Source organism: Chiroxiphia lanceolata, chromosome Z, assembly GCF_009829145.1.
Source record: "Chiroxiphia lanceolata isolate bChiLan1 chromosome Z, bChiLan1.pri, whole genome shotgun sequence".
Taxonomy (NCBI): Eukaryota; Metazoa; Chordata; class Aves; order Passeriformes; family Pipridae; genus Chiroxiphia; species Chiroxiphia lanceolata.
The window spans coordinates 18172923-18194516 of NC_045671.1; the positions used below are offsets into that span (position 1 = coordinate 18172923).

General features: G+C 41.6%; 2 long non-coding RNA genes across 2 annotated transcripts; one reads left to right on the forward strand and one right to left on the reverse strand.

Annotated features, from left to right (window-relative positions):
- The first annotated feature begins 8598 nt into the window (after positions 1-8598).
- Positions 8599-10744, forward strand: LOC116780680. The gene is made up of 3 exons (XR_004354569.1): positions 8599-8645; positions 9442-9646; positions 9833-10744. It is a non-coding gene; the product is annotated as an uncharacterized LOC116780680 (long non-coding RNA).
- Positions 9779-19965, reverse strand: LOC116780681. Its single transcript, XR_004354570.1, has 4 exons — positions 19875-19965; positions 12920-12964; positions 12035-12226; positions 9779-9983 (listed from the first exon to the last, which is right to left on the reverse strand). It is a non-coding gene; the product is annotated as an uncharacterized LOC116780681 (long non-coding RNA).
- Positions 19966-21594: the final 1629 nt, after the last annotated feature.

Here is a 21594-nt window from a genome sequence, read left to right on the forward strand (position 1 = left end):
AAGCTACATAGGGCCCCACAGAGCAATCAGGCTGATGCAAGCATGGTTGTTGTGGCCAGTCTCTCACTCCATGGCAAAAACAGGGAGATGGACCTGGGCGTCACTTGCCCTATGTATCCTATGCAGTAAGGCCTTAACCCAGCTTTTCTGAAATGAGGAAGGCCATGCTGATAATTAGTCTCTGAGCAGTGGATGGCCTCTGATATATCCCTAGGTCATTACTAGCAGTATCCTCAGACCCTGTTCAGGAGAGCATGGACAACTTAACCATGGGGGATAAGCAGTTTAGAAGAGATGAAGGCAAGAAGGGACAGAAACAACACACGTATCTCTGCTTATTGAATAGAAAGTGCGAGAGAATGACAGAAGACTACAGTGCACTTTGGTGTATGCAACAAGGAAGGGTCACTATGCTGAAGAGTATTTCTCTGGTTCAGTCACCACTGTGCCACCAGAAAATGGAAGCATCACAAACATCATGAAAATAATGAACAGTTTGCACCTCTGGTCTCACTACACGTTTATGATCTGAGCTCCCTGGTACATGGCCTGTTGTCCTGCAGCAGGAGCACAGCCTGCTTAAAACACTAGCCATCAACAGTTATGGCCATAAAAATACAGCGCTGAAAGTCATAGGAACACCACACAAGAAAAATCTTAGCCTAAAATTAGTATGCTTGAAACTTTCTCTGGTTGTACTCTATTTACAAACAATTTAAGACAATTCTAAAAATATTCCAGTAACTGATTCACTATACATAATTATGAATAGTCCAATCATCTCTAACAAAATTACACTGTCTTGTTTTGGAAAGTTTCACTTCCTACAAAATTATATATTGACTCTTTAGAGTCCTAATGAAAACTAATATAATCTCACAATACTTGCATCTGATTTTTTACAGTCCCTTTTGATTGCTTTTAGAATAAAAAAAATCCTTTTCTTTAGCTCCGCTAATAAGTTTTATTTTTTTTATTATTTTCTGCCCTAATACCTAGAACCATATTAACTGATTTAACCTCCCTTTCTAAAAAAACATGTACCATTATAGAGACAGACAGTGCTAGAATATTAAAAACAAGTACAACAAGTCACTGTTAGTTTTATGGACAATGTCAGTCTCTGATAAACTATAATAATAAACTGATTAAGCCATACTCCAATCTGTAAAGACATTTTCCTGTCTTTTTAGATCCAGACAAAAATTATCTCTAGTTGTTCTTCTGTATATTTCTAATAATAATACTCTACTCGACTGTTCAATTAAAGGATAATAAAAAAACTCTTCACGCAGCATTAAAATAAGCTCAAATTCTGCAACAGGGGAAGGGTTGAGCCTTGAGGAGTTGGAGGTATCACTCCAGGATCCGTCATCATCACTCAGTAATCCTCTGAGTATGGCAAACAAGTTCTCTAGCTCTGAGAGGCAGATTGCTGGTCACAGCCTGCTGCAGTCCAGGAGAGCTCAAAGGGTCTCACTTTGGACTGCTGTTTATAGGGTCACAAGAGAGTGAGCTTTAGTCATGGTAATTTTCCATCCTGGCTGCAATTCAGGTCAATAACTTTCTTTGTAAGTTTGATGAAAAAAGTATAATTCCTCTTGGGTTGTTATTCAGGCAAGAAAAATAACTTTACAAGGCTGTTCATTAAAAAACAGGAGCTCATTAGACAGCACTAGTTCCCAGCAACAGACACTGTTTCTGAGAAGCTCAAGGGGGGCTTAGCTAGGTGCTGTTCGTCAGTGTAGAGGCCTAATGAGCATTTCTTAGATCACAGTGCGGCCTGGGGGGCAGAGGATGCACCACCACACCAGCAGAGCCCGTGCCAGCTGGCTCCAAGACAGACCTGCTGCTGGCCAAGGCCAACCCCATCAACAACAGTGGTAGCACCTCTGGGATAACATATTTAAGAAGGGGAAAATATTATTGTGCAGAAGCAATTGCAGACAGAGAGGAGAGGAGTAAGAAATGTGTGAGAGCGAGAACTGCACACACCAAGGTCAGTGAAGAAGGAGGGGAAAGAGGTGCTCCAGGTGCCAGAGCACCTTTGCAGCCCGTGGTGAAGACCATGGTGAGGCAGGCTGTCTCCCTGCAGCCCATGGAGGACCCCACACCTCATTAAAGCAGCAGCCAATTTGAGCAATGAACTGTGCAGATTAACATCTACCCTCAGATTTGCCTCTTATATATTTTTCATTCTGCTTTTACTTTTGTACAGTATGAATTAAAAAGTTGTGGCTGCCTTTGAGTGGAAGATGAAGCAAATCAATCACTTTTCACTCAGCAGAAGAAAAGCAGTCTGTCTCAGTTTGATGAGACTGCTAAAGAGGATGAGTTATGAGACAAACCAAACTCCTCTCTCTCAGCAATTGTAAATCCAAAATTAAGGGGGCTCTAATCGAGGAAGTGTGGAAAAAAAGAAGAAATAACAACCCTTTATTAAAAGATATATGTACATTGGCAAGAACAGTAACAGAAAAAAAAAAAAAGAGACAATAGTCCTGTACCCAAAAAAAGTACCCTTCTAACAAAGGAAAAAGAAAAAAAGTCTGAATACTTCTCTGTCCTTTAGCGCAGTTCTAATCACGGTCGGCAGGGGGCGCTGTTGGGTCACTGGAGGTGCAGAGCCTGCAGTACCCTGTGTGACCTGCAGGGGGCGCTGTTGGGCTCTGGCGGTCACCGTGTGGGAAGGGGGTCTGAGGGCTGGTCTCGGATCGCGGGAGAAGCCAAAAAGAAAAACGAGGACCCTTCTCCCAGTGGAAGAAGGGCAGAAGGAAAAGCAGTCCACCCCCACAGGACTCACTGTTGTTCTCAGATGACGGTGTCTCAAGGCTCCTCCTTTTTTCTCCCGGTGAGCACAGAGCTCTCCGATGAAAACACAGTAGGTTCCAGCTGGAGTCACGAGGCAGCGTGCAAAGCCAGCCGAAGCCAGCGGTCAGGCCTCATCAGGACAAAAGCCAGAAAACCCAGCCTCCAGGCTTTTCCTCCAAAAGCACACACGCAAACCCTGTCCCCGTTCCAGAGAGAGAACCCAGCAATCTGACTTCTCCCTTGTGAGGAGAGCCAGCAACCCCCCCCAAAACTCCTCCCCTCTCCCCCCAGCCTCTGATGGGCCATTCATTAGAAATCTGGTTCAGCCAGCAAGGTTCTTTTGCAAAGCTAATTGCCCCCCCTTTCCAGTCAAACTCCGTCTTTCCTACAGTGGGGGCAGGGGGAAGAAAAATTCCCCCCCTCAGATTTCTAACCTATAACACAGTCACAACTGAGTTAAGGGTTGTTGATTTCTTCCCAACCCGTTTCAAGACAACAACTATTTGAAGTATTCCAAAGGCAAGAGGCAGAGGAAGGACTTCTCAGGTAGCTGGGCCCTTACAGGCAGCACAGACAATGGGACAGTAGAAATTCTGAACTACTGATTAGAGACTGCAGCTGGTCACTGATAATCAGAACATGAGGCAAAGTAGCCTTGGGCTGTCTCAAGACACCATCTTTCTGCAGGGAAGTGCATTTTTCTCTACTGATATGAAAAGCTCAACATTAGGCATTACAGAGGTTGATATGGAGCACTGTCCTTTACAACAGATGGCAAGGCACAGATATTGTTATTAACTCTTGGAATAATAACTGGATTCATCTGAATACTGAAAAGACTGTTTAATAAATAATGCTCTGACAGACAAAAAAATCTCAAAAAACCAGGACATTTGTAAAACATGCTATAAAATCATCTGCAGAAGCAGTCACATCACTATACATGCTTTGTCAATTGGTGAGCAAGAAATATTCACAAAAGTCCAAAATGTTTTGCAGCTAATTAGGGTAATGATACCAATATTTTATCACATAATTACTGAGGAGAAACCCATGGGAACTCAAGCCTGATTTCTCTGATGATATCCAGTCTCATGCTATGGGCTCACCACCAGCCAGGTGTACTTCAGATTTCTTTGTTGCCCAGCTGGCAGACTATGGTTAGTTGGATGTGGATTAGCTTGCACTGTGGCCTCTGACACACAGAAAAAAAAAAGTGGTTGTGAGCTGTACCATGAATTCCTGAAATTTGTCCTGAATGAGTGCTAGAGTGCTGGGCATGCACACTACCGAGGATGTTACCAGGAGATGGCTCTTATTCTTCTGCAACAAAAATTATCTTTGCGATTCAGTTTCCTCTCTCTTCCACAGTTTTTTATGGACTTCAGATCAGAATGAGATTACATCAGTTAATGGTTGCATGTTGAATCAATCATCTCAGAAGGAAGTAGGTACTTTCTATTCTCTCTCTGATCATTATGATGGCTGAGTTACCACAGCATCAACAACACAGAAACATCTGCAAAGGAAATCCTTTCAGGACTGCTTTCTGGATATACCTGTCCCAGAAAATACTTTGCACACCTGGACATGAGGAAATACTCCTCAAAGTCTCCATGAAGGTAAAGGGACAGCTGAGTGGGATCAATACTTCTTCCTCTGGCCCTCTTTGCCCTTCTTCAAGTTATTACAGCCCAATTCCACCTGGCTTGCAAAGATTTTGGGCCAAGCCGTAACACAGTATAAGGGAAATTGGGTTAGAGGGGGCCACATTCTCTCTGGTATAATAGAGAAGACAAGAATGTTGCACTGTTGCTCCTGGTTTGGCAAATCTTATCATACATAGCTTTTTATCTTCAGGAAGGCAAGCTGCCCATGGAAAACCTCCAAATACTTTTACATAAATGCTTTGCAGCCCACATCTACTAAGTTGAAATAAGAAGGAAAAAAAAACACATTGAAAGAAAGAAAGAGAGGCTATGAGCAATTCTTTCTCTGTTGAACCTAAAATGAAAGCCAATAATAACCCAAATGATTTCAGGAGCTTTCAAGATCATTTGTCTATTTTTTCCAGCTATATTAAAATGAACCCATGTGCTCAACTGTGCCTAATCAAACAGTTACTATGGTCACAAGCGAGTTTTTTTCTAAATGTAGTACAGTATATGAAATAATCAGCCAAAATGACTACGTATAAACTGAAGGTAGGTGGGCAAGCCATTTTAAATTGCTAAGTAAACAGAAAAAACCCTCAGTAAAAATAATTCCTCAATATTTATGCCATTACTTTATTACATTGTAAATATGAGTGTGGTAGTGGAGAGAGGAGAGGTAAAAGCAAATGCTTGAAAAATCATCCATTTAACATTTGTAATACAAGCTACAAAGGAGCTAACTATAAGACAGTGTACAGAGATAAGCAAATTAACATACACTATAAGACATAATTCAGTGGAACTACTCTTTATAGAGAGAGCTGTGTGAGACATATAAGAACATTATTAATCAATGCGAGTATATTGATTCACAGACAGAGAAAATAAAGCAAACCAGACAGACTATATTTTACAGTCAGGACTCTGTATAGATTCAGCAGTTTGGCTTACAGATGACCTTTCCTTCTCCCCAAGAGAGAAAAACATCCACATCCATAACAACAGAATGACCGATATTCACAGGAATAAAACTTTGTTAACAAGACTGATTTATGTATGAGGGTACTTCCCTCCCCCTCACCTGTTTTTTTCCTTCATTTACAATTTAGATCAAATTTTGGGTTTGTGTGAGGTATTTCTATAAGTAATGGCCAATATTTGCCTGCAAAGGACCTAATAACTGACAGGAAACAAGCATTTTGTGAAAGAAGTCTCCTGCTATCTTGTTCAGCACTATGGTATTAGAGCTTAATAAGAGCAAAAAGTATTAATAACTTGCCTTGAAAAAAGATGACAGAAAGCAGTCTCAGTCTGTCTACACTGATGAGAACTGTGTAGCATGGCAGCAGCCCCTCCACCTGTAGCCATTACCAAAAAAAGGCAAGCTAGTAACAAGAGTCCGTATCTTCCCCTCAGTGCTGGGAAAACTTTATGTTATCCTGGCTTAGAAGAGCACTCAGTGGGAGTTGACTTCTGCCTTCTGATTTATATGCCTGGTACTCCTCAATAATATCCCTTCTTCTCCTTGGTTCATATCACAAAGAGCAGCTCTGTGAGCTCACTTAACACTGCAGGAGTGATATGGTTTGAAGCTGGTTCTCTGTTAAGTCTCCAAACCTTACTACAAGAAGTCTCCCCCCCTCTCAAACTTCAGGGAGAAGAGGGAAAAAAAAACCAACTAAGAAAACCAAAATGAGAGAGAGACAGCTAGAGCAATATATATATATAAATATATTTACACTTATGTTACAGTTATATACAATTGAAATATATACGATTTCACAAAGGAAAGGGAAGGGGGAAGGGAAAAGGAACAAAACCAAATATATATATATATATATATCCCGATTAGTAGCCCAATATCTAGCAACTAAAAGAGTTAGTAAAGAAATATCTCACTACTCTCCTTGGGACAACCAAAAGTCACTCTGGAACGACCGCCGGCAACCTCCGCCTCCCAAGATCGACAAGGCCTTACCAGGCCTCGCTCCCCAACACGGCAGACTCAACAGCAAGGAACCCGCACCTCCAAGGAAGGAGAGCGAAGGCCTCTCCTCCTTTCTTCTTATAGCCCAGCTTACGTAAAAATCGTAGGGAATACTGGGTAAATCTGGACCCTTCCTTGGTTACAGACTGGTCACCAAGGAAGGCCCAGACCAAACTACCACAAGGAGAAAACTGGAGACCTCTAATTTGTAGGGCAATTCAAAGAACCACATTTAGAATTCCAGAGGACCAGGCTCATTAAGTACTTGCTGTCATGATCTGAAATACTGTAGGCTCTTCCAGCAGTAGAAATACTGCCTATTCACGCACAGGGTCACATCTTGCAGAGAAAATAAAGTCCCTCAGTTTGGAATTCCTTACTGTGAGGCCACAGTTTAACAAGTAGCTCAGGGGAATGGGGGGGGGGGCGCGGGAATTGACTGATTGACCAGGAAACCCATGGTAAGTCGTTAAGACAGTACAAAGAAAAGGATATTGAGTGAGGGGGTACACTGACCATAAATTGGATTTCTTATTAGGAGGCAAAGGGAAGCTTTCCATGACAGAAGGGGGTCTTTCTCCTCCGAAAAATTTTCTCATTTGCAATTGCTATTCAAAAGGTGCTTGTTTGGCCCTTTCAGGGAATGTACTTAAAGGCACACTCCTTCAGAACTGTGTGCAGTGTTATGCAGCTTGTTACCTCACCTGGATGTTGGCCTACAGAGAGCATAGTCAGGCATCACAGAGCAGCATCCTGCCAGCCTGGCCTGTGCAAAATCTTGAAAATATTTTCAGTAGTATCTTACCATTTGAGTACGATAACTAACTTCCAACTAGCCTGTAGAAACACATAATTAGCACATCCTACAGTACAATATTTTAACAGGAAATCAAGGCAAGCTGTGGAGCAAAGATTTCTCTAAAGACTACACAAGTCTGGAAATGTAGAAGGGTGATATTACTGTGCTGAATCTTCCTCCCAAAAATAAGCAGGTTTTCCCATTCCAAAAGAGGACATTACAGCTTCTCTATTACATCTAAGGTGCATTGATGGGTGGAAAGTTGGTGACTGTTGAGCTGACTGGCATTCTCCTTGCATAAATTTCATTACATTCCCTTGCATTGTACATTATATGTAAATTTACCGTCTTGGCCCTAGATTCGTAGTCCAGAAATAGAGAAGAAAGCAAGTGACAATTGTTCATTTCAAAATTCTTTGCATGATTATGACAATACAAATGGGTCATGCAGTCATAAAACCAAAGATAGGCCAAGCGTCACAGTAATTAGGACTCCACCAAAAAAGCCTTATATTGCAACATAAAGGACCACGACTTTGCCTGAGCAAATGTAAGTAGAAATATTTTTTATTGTCTTTTAGACCTGAAAGGTATGTCCTGAAATCTTTAACACCAACAGCTAATTTACAATGAGGGATGAGGGACTAAAATGTCTCTTCCTCCTGGCCGGTTTTCCCTTCATTCCAAAATGTTTTCACTCACCCCTCCCTATCCTGAGCCTATGGAGCACATTTTGGAAAATTTGGGGCTCTGTGGTATCATTTTGGAGTGGTTTTGCTAAGCCAAGAGAAAGGAACTGGATGCCCACAGTGACCATTCACATAGAACACAGTAAATGTGACTTACAGCAAAATACCTCCAAGCCCTCATCTGCCACCTCCTTTCTCAACAAGAGGGTGCTATGGGACATGGCAATGGGTGAGGCTCTACAGGGGATTTAACAGCAGTACTTTCTAGCCCATTCATATAATTTTAGATATGTACGTTTGGCCTCTTCTGGTCTCCAAAATAACAGCCTGCAAAAGAAAATATTCACTTGAGGTAAAATTATGTATTTATTTACTGGGGAACATAATAGTTTCAGTAGATATAAGCTTAAACTATTGTCCATCTTCACTGGAAGTGTTCTGCAGAATTACAGCATCTTTTTTTTTTATTATTAAAATGTTTGAGTTGATGCTTTTTGCACAGAAAAGTAGAAAATGAACAGAAATGAAATAATATGCTAGATGTGATAATCACTTTATATGACTTTTTCTGACTTGTTTTTGGTTTTATTATCGGTGCATATCGAACTGTCCTTTTGATGTGATTGTGGTCTTGCATTAGTTTCACATCTTTTTCAGATTCAGGGATATTATTATTCGACTGGAAGAAGCAAGACTGTAATCAGGTTTTCCATCTTTCTGTAAAGTACAATTGTCATAAAGGCTTTGTTTTCTTTGTAGCTCATAATTTTCTTTCTTGGTTAATACGCACTGTGATTTGTGCCTTTAGGCTCTGTTGTACTTCATTGGTCTCTGTTGATTATCTTACATTTACATGACATATTCTATTAAAATATGTAATAAAATCTAAAATCACTGTTGGACTTTTAAGTCCCTTCTAAGTGGAATAACAACTGTTAAAACTGCTTTTGCAATAAAGAAGAAAAGATTCCAAACATCACTAAGCAGAAAAAAATTTTAATAACCTGCAATCCTATCGAGAAAATGACTAGAGTTATGGAAGCTGACCTAGTAAACAACACAAAACTAATAAGCATTTGGAGAGACATAGAAGTATTTAGTATGTGGATTTAAATTTTTCAGGCTGCTAAGGAAAACATGTTATACATTATACCTATAAACATTTCTATTATAGAGCTGAATTGAGAGCTGTGATCTGTATGTAGGAGATTAATTCTTCTTGACCTGCAACTGCAACAAGACACAGAATTTACAGAAGAAATTTAAGAGACTTATTCACACTGAAATAATGGGATAGCTACATAATACAGAAAGTATTTTTAAAGTGAACACATGTTGCTATTTCTCAGTAGTACTGTGGGACAGTCAAATATTAAGATGAATTGAGGCCAATTCAAAATCATGCATGTTGACATTGTTCATCTATATTTGTAAATGCTATTGCCTACCCATTTCCATTGCAGTAAGAACCGAAGCTCAAATTTTGTTCTCATTTTACAGCATTAACAATAGAACAAGGGATTTAAGGACGGACAAAAGCTACATGTGAGGAAGCAGAATCCACAGTGCCCCCTCCCCTACATTTGGTCTAGAACTCCTCCCTGGGCCCAGGCCACGGAGGGGAGAGGTCCTGGACCCAGGACATTTTCGTCAAATCCTGTCCTCCTGGCATAAGGAATCCCTGTCACAAAACAAAACACAGATGGTAAGATCTGAATTGTTTTCATCTCCCGAGATTCTCATGGAACAAAATAAGCTGGGTCTTTTGCACAGTGTAGTACTGAGCTTTCTCAAGAGCTTTTTCTTTCTCCCAGAAAATCCTCCAAAACTGGCCAAAAAGTTGTCTTATTTTCCTAATGTATTACATTGAACTTCTGTGCTTGCTTTACAGGGACTTTTCCAGAAGAAGTGTTCTGCAGGAGTCTACTTCACTGTGGGGTTTTTTCCTGGATTTCAGAGATGGAGCTTTCAAATACCACCCAATACTACAGCTGAGAGACGATTCATTTGCTTCAAGCCATTATGATGTCCTTGGGATCTGCCTGAAAAATTTACAAATTTTGATCATTTCTTTGCTAGAAACTTATTCTTTGACAATCTGCCCCTTTTCAGTATTGCTGTAATTGATTTTTCCTCTTAGCACTAGTTTAGTGAAAAGGTTTTTAAAAACCCTTGTCATGGAAGGGCTGCTTAAGTTTTAGATTACATTTTCAACAGCTCCTATTTATTCTTTTAATTGCCCCTCTAGTTCTAAATTGTTTATAAGGAAAACCACCTTACTTCGCCTTCTCTGTTCACTTTGGTGAGAGATGGAAACTCTTGGACCGTTCACTCTTCTAAAACACAGAGACTTTCTCTTGTACATCAAGATTAAAGTAACCAATCCCTCTGAGCAGTTTTTAGCATGCAAGTGACATTTACTGTAAACTAAGCTTGCAAAAACCTATTAAATTACTTGGCACACTGTGTCTTTTGGTGCGGTTTTCCTATTTCTCATTATTTTTTGAAAATATTTTTAAACAAAATCCACTGGGATTTTTTTGCCTTCAGCTATCTGAAAGTCAAGACTGTACATTTATTTCTGCTGGCACTTTTTCCATTGTCCTACACAGACAGTGCCCTGAACCTCAGAGAAATTAATTTTGATGGGTATGTGAGATGTTTAAAAAACATTCTTGGTCTAGGGAGGGCTTTAAATAAAACAATTAGAGAAATGGAGAGAAAGAGTTGCTATACACAGGAGTTTTTATTCCAGGTGTATAAAAGTCGTCCTCTTCTGTCTTTTTCCTGAGGAATGGCTCACAGATAAAACAAGAGAAATTAAATAACAACCAGCTTGCAGACTTGTTTTTCAGCCTCATGGAGACGGACAAGTCTGCAGGCATTTCGAAGCAAGCATGAAGGGCCATATGCCAGGGTTCCCATCTCTAACAAACACACACTCCTGTGCACCTCTCTGCATCCCTGACAGAAGTGCTGGGATATTTCTGCAGCAAGTGTCTGTCAGCTCTTTTAACTGCATATAGGTAACCAATTTCACAGTAATTCTGTGTCTGAGACATATACTTTTAAAAATTCCTTTACAAAGTATATACATCTAGATTTAAAGTCTGAAAGACACTCTTTTAACCTGTTTCACCTTTTACCTAAAAGCTGAGTGACCCCTTAAAGGAAAGGGCATAAACTCATTATTTAACATTTCATAGAACAAATCTCAGCCATTAGAAAGGCTGGTCACGGAGCATATTGCAAACTCTGCTTTCCAGCACAAAGCCAGTCACCTTTGGATGGGAATGATGCAGAGCAACATGTTTAATGGCCCAGTCCACAGGCTATGAGCTGCCAGTTGCCTGCCTTGTGCTGCCTCATTCCTAGTTTTAAAAATCTTCCATTTTAGGCTGCAATACTCATGACTTATGCCCTGATTCTCCTCCCACTGAAGTTCAGGACAGCTTTATAATTGATTTAATACAAGTAGGATGAGGTCCTGAATCTTTTTAATTGTAGATTCTGTTAGACAGATGAATAGTTTTATAGTGTATGAATTATCCATCCAAATACACATTGGTTCCTCAAAGCAGTTTTATCCATCAAGCCACGTTTAGTTACACAGTTAGTGTAACAAAGTTCATCTCACCCGAATTCTGAATTCATCCTATATTCTAATCATCAGCAGTGGAAGAAAACATGGAGGATAGAAGACTGACTTTGACTAGATGCATTAACCTCTTTGAAATTTTTATTTGAACTGTTTAGTGATTATGTACATAACCTTCTTCTGTTCCTTCTGTTCTATACTGCTTTCTTTTTTTTCCAAGCTTTATCCAAATTGCTTTCACATGAGTAGCTGGAGGGAAAAGTTGTAATTACTCTCATCTTAAGATAATCCTACCCTTTAAAACAAATCATGACAGTTACATCACTCTTCTGTGTCTTGAGTTAATGAAATGGAAGAATATACACAAGAATTCTCCAGCAACAGTGGATGTGGAGCAGCTCACCATTTAGACATCTCCATAGGATTCAGGCTCCTAAACATTTACCAATTCAACAACACACTTTAGTCCTTGAGAAAATCTTATTCAGCAGGTACCTGGGCAGGAGTATTCAGACCTTCTGTTTTACAAATCAGGGTTAGACTCCTCAGACGAAGCAGTGGGAAGTGGCCCATCTGTCATGCCCTTTTATGATTCCCCACAGTACTCCACATCTTCCTGCAAGTCGTCTGGCTGGTCTAGCTCCTCCACATCAGATCCCTATTTATCAATTTTTAAAGAGTTGAATCCTGCAAGAAGTTCAAAGAAAATTCAGTTCTGTTGATAAATAACAAGTACTGCTCAATATGGTGAAGGTCAGCAGCTTCCAGTCTATATAACAGACTGGGGGGGGTGGGGGTGTGGAAAGAAGAAAAATCAGTTGTGCAATAAGAGACCCTGGGTTGTATCAGCAATCAGTGAGTAATACACTACAGGTATGAAAGCTGGCATGGAACTGATGTGTCCCTTTACGAAAAGCAGTGTATTTCTTTCACAGGCCAGCGCAGTGGGAGCAAACACCCTCTTTTCTCCTTCAAGAAGAAGCTGCTGGTTTGGCTGCATGGTAGCCATGCTTCACTTGGACTATTTACAAGTTCCTTGTAAGTTCCCTGTGCCATTCTGCTGATGGGGAAGCAGTGAGCATTGCTTCCAAAGTGACAAAAGCTCAGCAAGGGTGCAGTGAGACTGGTCAAGGTTTGTAAGGGGCAGAAAAGTTCCTGGACAGCCTTGTCTGTCTTGCCCTGGACTCAGGGCTTCCTGCTCCCTGCTCCTTCCAGGACAGCAGGCAAAGCTGATCCCCAAAATATTTCAAATACTACTAGTCATATTTCACAGAGTTATTCCCTGCAGAAGTCTAATAGAACCCATGTTCTTTCATTGAACTATTTAACATGATAGGCCAAGTTTGAAACTTATAGAAGGACTGACTTTTGTGTCATTACCTTTATATAGCTCAGTGACAGCTCCACTGAAGCCAGTGATATTTCCTTTCAACAGAACCAAAATCAAGAAGGTTAGCATCAGTTTACTCAATTATCCCTGCAGCAAAAGATTCCATTCTAATAAAGAAGATATTTTTTATCTTCTCTTAAGGGAGACAGCTTTTTTAAATTTATAATGTGAATTTTCCCATATAGAATGAAAGGTTTCATATAAGTACATCAATTGCCACCTGACACGTCCCAGGATTCTGATTTAGTCTACTGTTTGTCAATGCTACTATGTTGCTAGAAGGTCCTCCACCAATAAACAGAGAAAAAACCCTCTTGTTTCTAGCTTGTGTCATGCAATTAATTTCCACCTGTAAAAGACAATTGCTACATTTTGATACATAGTTATATATTAAATTACATTCTTCTCTTCATCACTTAACCACAGTTAGGCCCTAAGGAAGAGAGGACCTCCCTACACAACGTTTTGACGTGCTGACTCTGGAGGACCACCTTCAGGCTACATACCAGAATCAAATCAGATTTCCTGCTCCAAGCACTCTGCAGCTACTGCAAATGCTGCAACCTGCTCTAAGGAAAATATTTTTAAAAAATTGGGAGGTGGGGATCTTCAGAAGAGAGTTCTCAAGACCATGCTAAAAAAATACAGAAATACAGACACTAACAGTAAAGATGTTCATATCTCAAGAAGCCTGTGAATCATATAGCTTAGGATGAGTGTCGGAGGACGTAGCAAGCAGGAAAACAGAACAGCAGCTCACTAATATCATTTTTTCGTTTCTGTTCCCAAACAGGACTCCGAGCATAAATGAGTGCATGACCACAAAACTGACTCTGACATTTTAGTACTTCTTGCTTGGCTGTTTTTTGAGTGGAAGAATGGGAAAGGAAGGCTGCTTCTTGCTTTCTCAACTTTTTTTCCTTATTAGCACTGTTTCCTTCATTGGAAATTGTCTGGAGGACATATTTGAATAGCTGGTAGCAACCAGTAGAGGAACATAAAGATAATTTATTTGCAAATAGAAGGGAGAAAGGTGCATGCTGGAAATTAGGTGAAAAAAGTGTCCAGCAAAGTGGTTGCAAAAAATACTCAGTAGAAAATGAATGAAAACAACTAGAAAATATAAGGTCATTATAGAACTCATCTGAGTGCATAGATATGTTGATGAAAAGTACACATGGAATAATAGTAGAAATCATTATCAATGCAGGAAGATTGAAATATCATGTAGAAATTACTGCATGACCTTAAGATCAGGGATAATTCAGGCTGATTAAATGAATTCATAAAAGGTACAAAATAATGTAAATGTAAGAAATGCCTAGAACTTCTTCTATAACCTCACAGAAGATCATTTAGAATTTATGAGGCATGTTAGCTAATGCCATCAGCGAAACACAACCACAAAACAAAGTAAGTGCTCTTTTAGGATATAACAGGAAGTATTTAATGATAGAATCATTGGTGCCATTGTAGAAGAATTGAGCTGCAGCACTTCTTGAATTCTGCCAACAGTATTGTCATGAATGTGACAATTAACTCAAACTAGGAAAGGTACTGTGAAAGGCCATCAGCATGCAGATAAGACTAAATGAGTCTGGACCAATTGATCTGCTAGAACAAAGGCTGAGAAAAAAATACAACTGATGTCTGTGTGAGATACTGGATTTGAATCACACTGAATTATATATTGATATGGGTCAGAGCCAATTCACTGCAGGGGGAAGGGGTGGACTGGGGGGGAGAAGAGCTGGGCTAAGGCCTGTGGAGAGCACACGGCCTGCAGCAAACAGGGCCAGGACCCCTGAGAGCACGTGGTAGAGCCAGAAGGCCTGCAGCCAACAGGCTGCACCCACGCAGAGCACTGGCAGAGCTGACGGCCATATAGCTGAGCTGTCAGTCAAGGCAGACCTGCCTGGTAGCCCACCCACACCACACTCCCTGGAGACTCTGGTTGGCTACAGCACACCTCACTCTGGCCAGGAAGACACTCAGTGGTCAATGACCAGATATCCTGCCTGAGAAGCAAAACCAATTTATATAAATGCATGAGGCTCCAGGTGAACTGTCTCCTCCTCTCCTGTCTTCCAGTCGGCAACATGTGAACCAGCAAACCTTGCCAGTAACTATTTTTCTGTCCTCTCTCTCCTTTTTTCTCTCTTCTTTCTTTACTCTCTTAATCTGTTTTCTTCTTTTACTCTTTTACTTCTCTTGTGGGTACTTAAAACCAATGAACTGTGTTTTACTAAAGCTGGTATATTGATTGTGGTGGGTGTTTTTTGTGGAATGGGTCTCTGTGCTGGATGTTTTAGTAAAATGCCTTTCTTCAGTTATATGTTACCTGCTATATGTTATACGTAAAATTCTTTTGCCAAAATGTCTTATTTCTCTCACCAAATTAAAAGAAATTCTCTTAGAGAAAGCATAGCAGCATTTTCTCCAGATGCAAACTCAAGGTCAAAACGAACCAAAAGGCTTTTGAAAAGTCTTAAATAAATGTATAAATTCTGGGCAGCTTGTGACTTAAAATCCAGAGTGTAGTAGTCTGTCAATAGCTTGATGAAAAAAAAGTAAAAGAGAAGAGCTATTTGAGAGGGAAGATGAAGATATCATGGATAAATGCAATTTCACCCCTGGGAGGTTGGAAAACTGCACCAAGTGCAATGTGTGAGCAAGCATCTCGATACCAGCAAAAAGTCATGGCAGTCAGATGAAGTTCCTAGTGACTGGAAAAGGGGTAATACTGTACCCATCTTTAAAAAGGGAACAAAAGAGGACCCTCGGAGCTGCAAGCCTGTCAGCCTCACTCCCTCCGTGCCTGGGAAGATCATGAAACAGATCCTCCTAGAAGCTGTGCTAAGACACATGGAGGACAGGGAAGTGACTGGTGACAGCCAGCATGGCTTCACCAAAGGCAAATCCTGCCTGACCATTCTAGTGGCCTTCTATAATGGAGTGACTACCACAGTGGACAAGAGAAGGGTTACAGATGTCACTTATCTTGACTTCTGTAAAGCCTTTGACATAGCCCCCCACAGCATCCTTCTCTTTAAATTGGAGACTTGGATTTGATGAGTGGACTGTTTGGTGTATGAGAAATTGGTTGGATGGTCACATCCAGAGAGTAGTCATCAATGGCTCAATGTCCAGATGGAGATCGGTGACATATGGGGTCCCTCAGGGGTTCATACTGGGACCAGTACTGTTTAATAGTCAGTGGGATCAAGGGCACCCTCGGCAAGTCTGAAGATGACACCCAGCTGAGCACTGTGGTTAACAGACCTGAAGGACGGGATGCCGTTCAGAGGGACCAAGACAAGCTTGAGAAATGGGGACATGTGTACCTCAGGAGGTCCAACAAGGCCAACTGCAAGGTGTTGCACCTGAGTCAGTGCAAACCCTGGTAACAATATAGTTTGGGGGTTGAAGGGATCGAGAACAGCCCTGCTAAGAGGGACTTGGGGTACTGGTGGATGAAAAGCTGGACATGACCCAACAATGTGCGTTCACAGCCCAGAAAGCCAGCTATGTCCTGAGCTGCATCAAAAGAAGGCCAGCAGGTAGAGGGAGGTGATTCTGCCCCTTACTTCAGCTCTGTTGAGACCCTACCTGTAGTGCTGCGTCCAGATCTTGGTTCCTCAGCATAGGAAACACCTGGACCTATGGAAGAGGGTCCAGAGGACAACCACAAAAATGATCAGAGGGATGAAACTCCTCTCCTATGAGGACAGAATGAGGCAGTTGGAGTTGTTCAGCTTGGCAAAGAGAAGGCTCCAGGGAGACCTTATTGCTTAAAGGGGGCTTATAAGATGTGGGGAGATAAACTTTTTATCTTGGCCTATTGTGATAGGACAAGGGCTAACGGTTTTAAAGTAAAAGGGGGCAGACTAGATACAAGGAAGACATTTTTTATTTATGAGGGTAGGGAAAGACTGAAAAAGTTTTCTCAGAGAGGTGATAGATACCACATCTCTGGAAGCATTCAAGGTCAGGCTGGTCCAGGCTCTGACCAACCTGATAGCTCTGCAGAGAATAACCTGGTGTACAGCAAGCTGTCCATGAGCCAGCAGTGTGCTCTTGCAGCAACTAGTGGGGTCAGTCCTCTTTAATATATTTACTGATGATCTGGATAAGGGGATTGAGTGTACCTTCAGAAAGTTTGCAGATGATGCTAAGTTAGGGGAGAGTGTTGATCTGCTGCAGTGGAGGATGGCTCTGCAGAAGGATCTGGACAGGCAGGATCCATGGGTGGAGGTCAGTTGTATGAAGATCAACAAGGCCAAGCACTGGATCCTGCTCTTGAGTCACAATTAACACCAGGCAGCACTACAGGCTGGGGCAGAGTGGCTGGAAAGCTGCCTGTCAGAAAAGGACCTGGGGGTGCTGGTTGACAGCAGCTGAACATTAGCCAGCAGTGTGCCCAGGTGACCAAGGCCCATGGTCTCCTGGTTTGGATCAACAATAGTGTGGTCAGCAGGACCAGGGCAGTGATTGTCCCACTGTACTTGGCACTGGTGAGGCTGCACCTCCTGTGTTCAGTTCTGGGCCCCTCACTTATTAAAGACATTGAAGTGCTGGAGCAAGTTCAGAGAAATGCAACAAAGCTGAAGGATCTAGAGGGTAAATCCTATGAGAAGCAGCTGAGGGACCTGTTTTTTTTTATTCTGGAGAAAAGGTGGCTGAGAGGAGACCTAATTGCTCTCTAGAGCTACTTAAAAGGAGGTTGTAGCCAGGTGGGGGTTGACCTCTTCTCACAGGCAACTAGGGACAGGACTAGAGGAAATGGCCTCAAGCTGTGTCAGGTGAGGTTCAGGTTGGACATCAGGTAGTATTTCTTCATGGAAAGGGCTGTTAAGCATTGGAATGGGCTGCCCAGCACAGGTGTTGGAGGCACCATCTCTGGAGGTGTTCTCAAAACAACTGGACGTAGCACTTAGTGCTATGGTCTAGTTGACAAGGTGGTGATTGATCAAAGTTTGGACTTCATTATCTTAGCGTTCTTTTCAAACCTAAATGATTCTGTGATTCTATGATTCTGTGAAGGCCAATGGTACCTTGGGCTGCATTAGAAGAGTATTGCCAGTAGGTCAAGGGAGGTGAACCTGCCCATCTACTCAGCTGCATCTGGAGTGCTGTGTCCAATTCTGGCCTCGTCAGGACAAGAGAGACATGAAGCTCCTTGAGCAAGTCCAGCAGAGGGCAACAAAGATGATTAAGGGACTGGACATCTCTCCTATGAGAAAAGGATGAGGGATCAAGGCCTGTTCAGCCTCAAGAAGAGACAGTTGAGAAGGGACCTCTTCACTCTATATAAGTGTTGTGGTTTAGGAACAGTATTCTTCTATTTAGTACTCCTGCAAAAACCATGCATTGTTTCTCCTCCAACTGGAGGCGCAGAGGCAAAGATCACAGGTTGAGGTAAAAACAACTTACTGGAAACAGCAATGAGATAAGAAAACAAACAGTAACAGCAACAATATTAATAACAGAAGGTATAAGAGAAAGAAGCATTTTATATGGAAAGCCCCCAGCAACAAACAATACCAGATGGCTTCCCCCATGATGTTTTCTCAACCAGAAAGAACCTTCTCCTTGAAGCGTGAGTCCCCTTCCCCTGCCTCTGGCAATGATGTGAGGTGGTACAGAATAACCTCTGTGTCCTAGTCATGCCCCTCTCCTAGCTACTGTAAAAAATTAACCCTGTCCTGGCTGGAACCAGGACAATAAGTGTCTGAAGGGAGAGTGCCAAGAGGATGGATCCAGGCTCTCCTTGGTGGTGCTGAGCAATTGAGCAAGAGGCAACAGGCAGAAACTGGAGCACAAAAAGTTCCACTGAACATAACGAAGAACTTCTTTACAGTGTGGGTGACTGAGCACTGGAACAGATTGCCCAGAGAGGTTGTAGAGTCTCCCTCACTGGAGATATTCAAGAACTATCTGGATGCAATCCTGTGCAATGTGCTGTAGGATGACCCTGCTTGAGCAGGAAGTCTGGACCAGATGACCCACTGTGGTGCCTTCCAACTTCACCCATTCTGTGATTCTGAAGATGACCCTGCTCACTGCAGGGTTATTCAACTAAATATCCTTTAAAGGTTGCTTCCAACCAAAACCAATCTATAATTCTATGAAAACATGTGACAGCTGGGATGGTGCAGGAAATAAGACTGACTGAGTTCCACTGAAGAGATGTAGTAAACTCATTTTAAAACTGTACTATAGCAGAATATCATAGAAACATTAAGGAAGGACCTCTGAAGGTCACCAAAGTCAGTCGCTACTCAAGTGTAACCCCAAACACCAGATCAGGCAAGTGACTGCTAACTAAAAAAATCCTCTTGCAGAAGGATTCCTGTATTTCCCAGGAAAACAAGAAAATGTTGGCTGTAAGGAAATTAATTAATAATTTTGCTTCTCAGAACATCATTTGTAATAGTGGAATAACTCTTCAGTACGAAACAACAACCTAGACAAGAAACAAATTTCCAGTGATTTCCATAGCATGTCACAGTTTGTCAGCTGTATTACTCTTCAGACACCAGTGTTGGAGTTTTACAGGACTCAAGACCTGATGTTCCTACATAACTGGCTTGCAATCTATGGCACAGGTAGTATCTTTCCAAGAGTTAACAGGGACAATTTAATATTATCTTTAGCTTGACTTGTTCCCCCAGTCCCCTCCAAAAGGAGAAGTTTTATAAAAGAAGCTTTATTAATCCTTCAAACAATATCAAAAGGGAAGTGGGAAGGAAGGGGGTAGAATGGATCTTGGAATGTGCTATGCCAAGGGAATTTTCTCCCCACAAAAGGAACAGATTACTGCAGCATACTTGTCCCTTCCTGTTGACTTGCTTCAGTATTATGAGCCATCTTACAAACAGACGTCTGTCTGATGAAAAAATCACTGGTAAAAAAGAATGAAGTAATACGTGTAAGTTATAATACCTTGTCAGTAGTGATTCTTCGTGAATCCTTTGAAATCAAGCTCTGAGTATTCATAATATTGGATTTCCCCAGTTCACTCCTCATTTCTGCAATGCAAATGTCAGTGATGAGTTGAGACAGCAGAAAAAGATCAAGAGAGCTAACACTTGCTCCAGATTTTCCAACCCTAACTGCTTAAAATAATGATCTGTCATTACATACCTAAGTAAAATTGTTCTTAGTGGTGTTACACCTAGGCATATTGGAGACAACTAGACTTGCTGGATTCAGTCCCTGAAAATTGGTGAAGCACAGGCAAACAGAGCATGTGGATTTCATGTATTTATTAACTTTTTTGTGCAGAAAGAAAGGTTTCTGAGGATGTTCAGAAAAAGTTGCCAAACTTTGATCTCAAGCAAAGGATCACCCCTGAGCAGGGCACTGCAGCCCAACTATTTGCCTTTGCCCAGCCAAGGTAGAACTGTCCCTCAAAACCAGTCTGGGAGCTAGTCCATGGGGCTGCAGCAGATAACCTAGTCAGTGAGGATTTGGGGAACTCCACTCGCAAGGGGACAGAGGAAGACAAGAACCAATGCCAAGAAGCTGGGTAAATTTAACAGCCCAGACCCCTGCTGCACTGAGATGGAGACTGCAATCAGAGTGGTGGTTACAGACTAAGCCCAAATAAGGGTCTTCTGCTGGAAACTATTCTGACTCAACCAAAAGTTTCTCAAAACTGAGCTTTGTTTCAATATTTTTATAATAGAAAAAATTTATAATACAGAGATGAAACTCTTGACAGCACTGAAATTTTCCAGGCTGGAGGCTCACAGAAGGAAAAAGTATGACTAGAAACTTAATTGTGTGTCACAAAAGCACATGGACAGGGAAGGTTCCAGACATTCAGTGTATTTCTTGAAGGTCTCTTTCAGTTCTTGAAATATCAAACACTCAAACATTGTCATGTGAGGGTACCAAGAAACTGCAGGGAGTGTCACTTCAGCCTGAAATTAGGTAAAACACAAAGTTAAAGAAAATAATTCATTCCTATAAGCCTTTCTAGAGTTTCCATCTATAGCTCTTCCTTGCTCGGTTTTGGTTCTCAAAATTTGAAGAGACTATTCTCATGTCTTCTACTACCTGCTGTGGTACGATCTCTTAATTTGCATGAATAAATCCTGACACAGTCTGGAGCCCATGACTGACTTAAGCAGCAGACAAGCTCACTCTGTTTATAAGAAGCTTTTTAGTTCAAACAGCTCACCTGATTATAATAATGCCTGCTAATTGCAAATATCAGGGTAGAGCCTGGGTATTGTGGGAACTACAGCCAGTACACCAGGCCTTGCAGTGTTCCAACACAGAACTGACAACAGGATGAAACACTGCAAGGAGAAAAAAATCGCTACTGAAAGGAAGTATTCCATCTTCCATATCCAGCAGAGACAATAGTCCTGGCCTCCACTGTTCAAGTCTCAAGGACATTGGCAAACCTCCTGCAAACTACTGAATGTTGTATACAATGATTGGTTACGGGCACTCAAATGGCTGGCTTACATTTCTACCTGGCTGTTTGGATAGCCAAAGTATAATTTGTGTATGCTATCAGACTAGATGTATGTGCAAACAGCAGCATTGCTGTGCGTGCAGCACTTACACTGTACACAAAGCTTTGAAGCTGCATGGTGAGGAACAGCAACGGCTGCTGCAGGCAAGCAAGGAGCCTACGGCAACCCCTGCA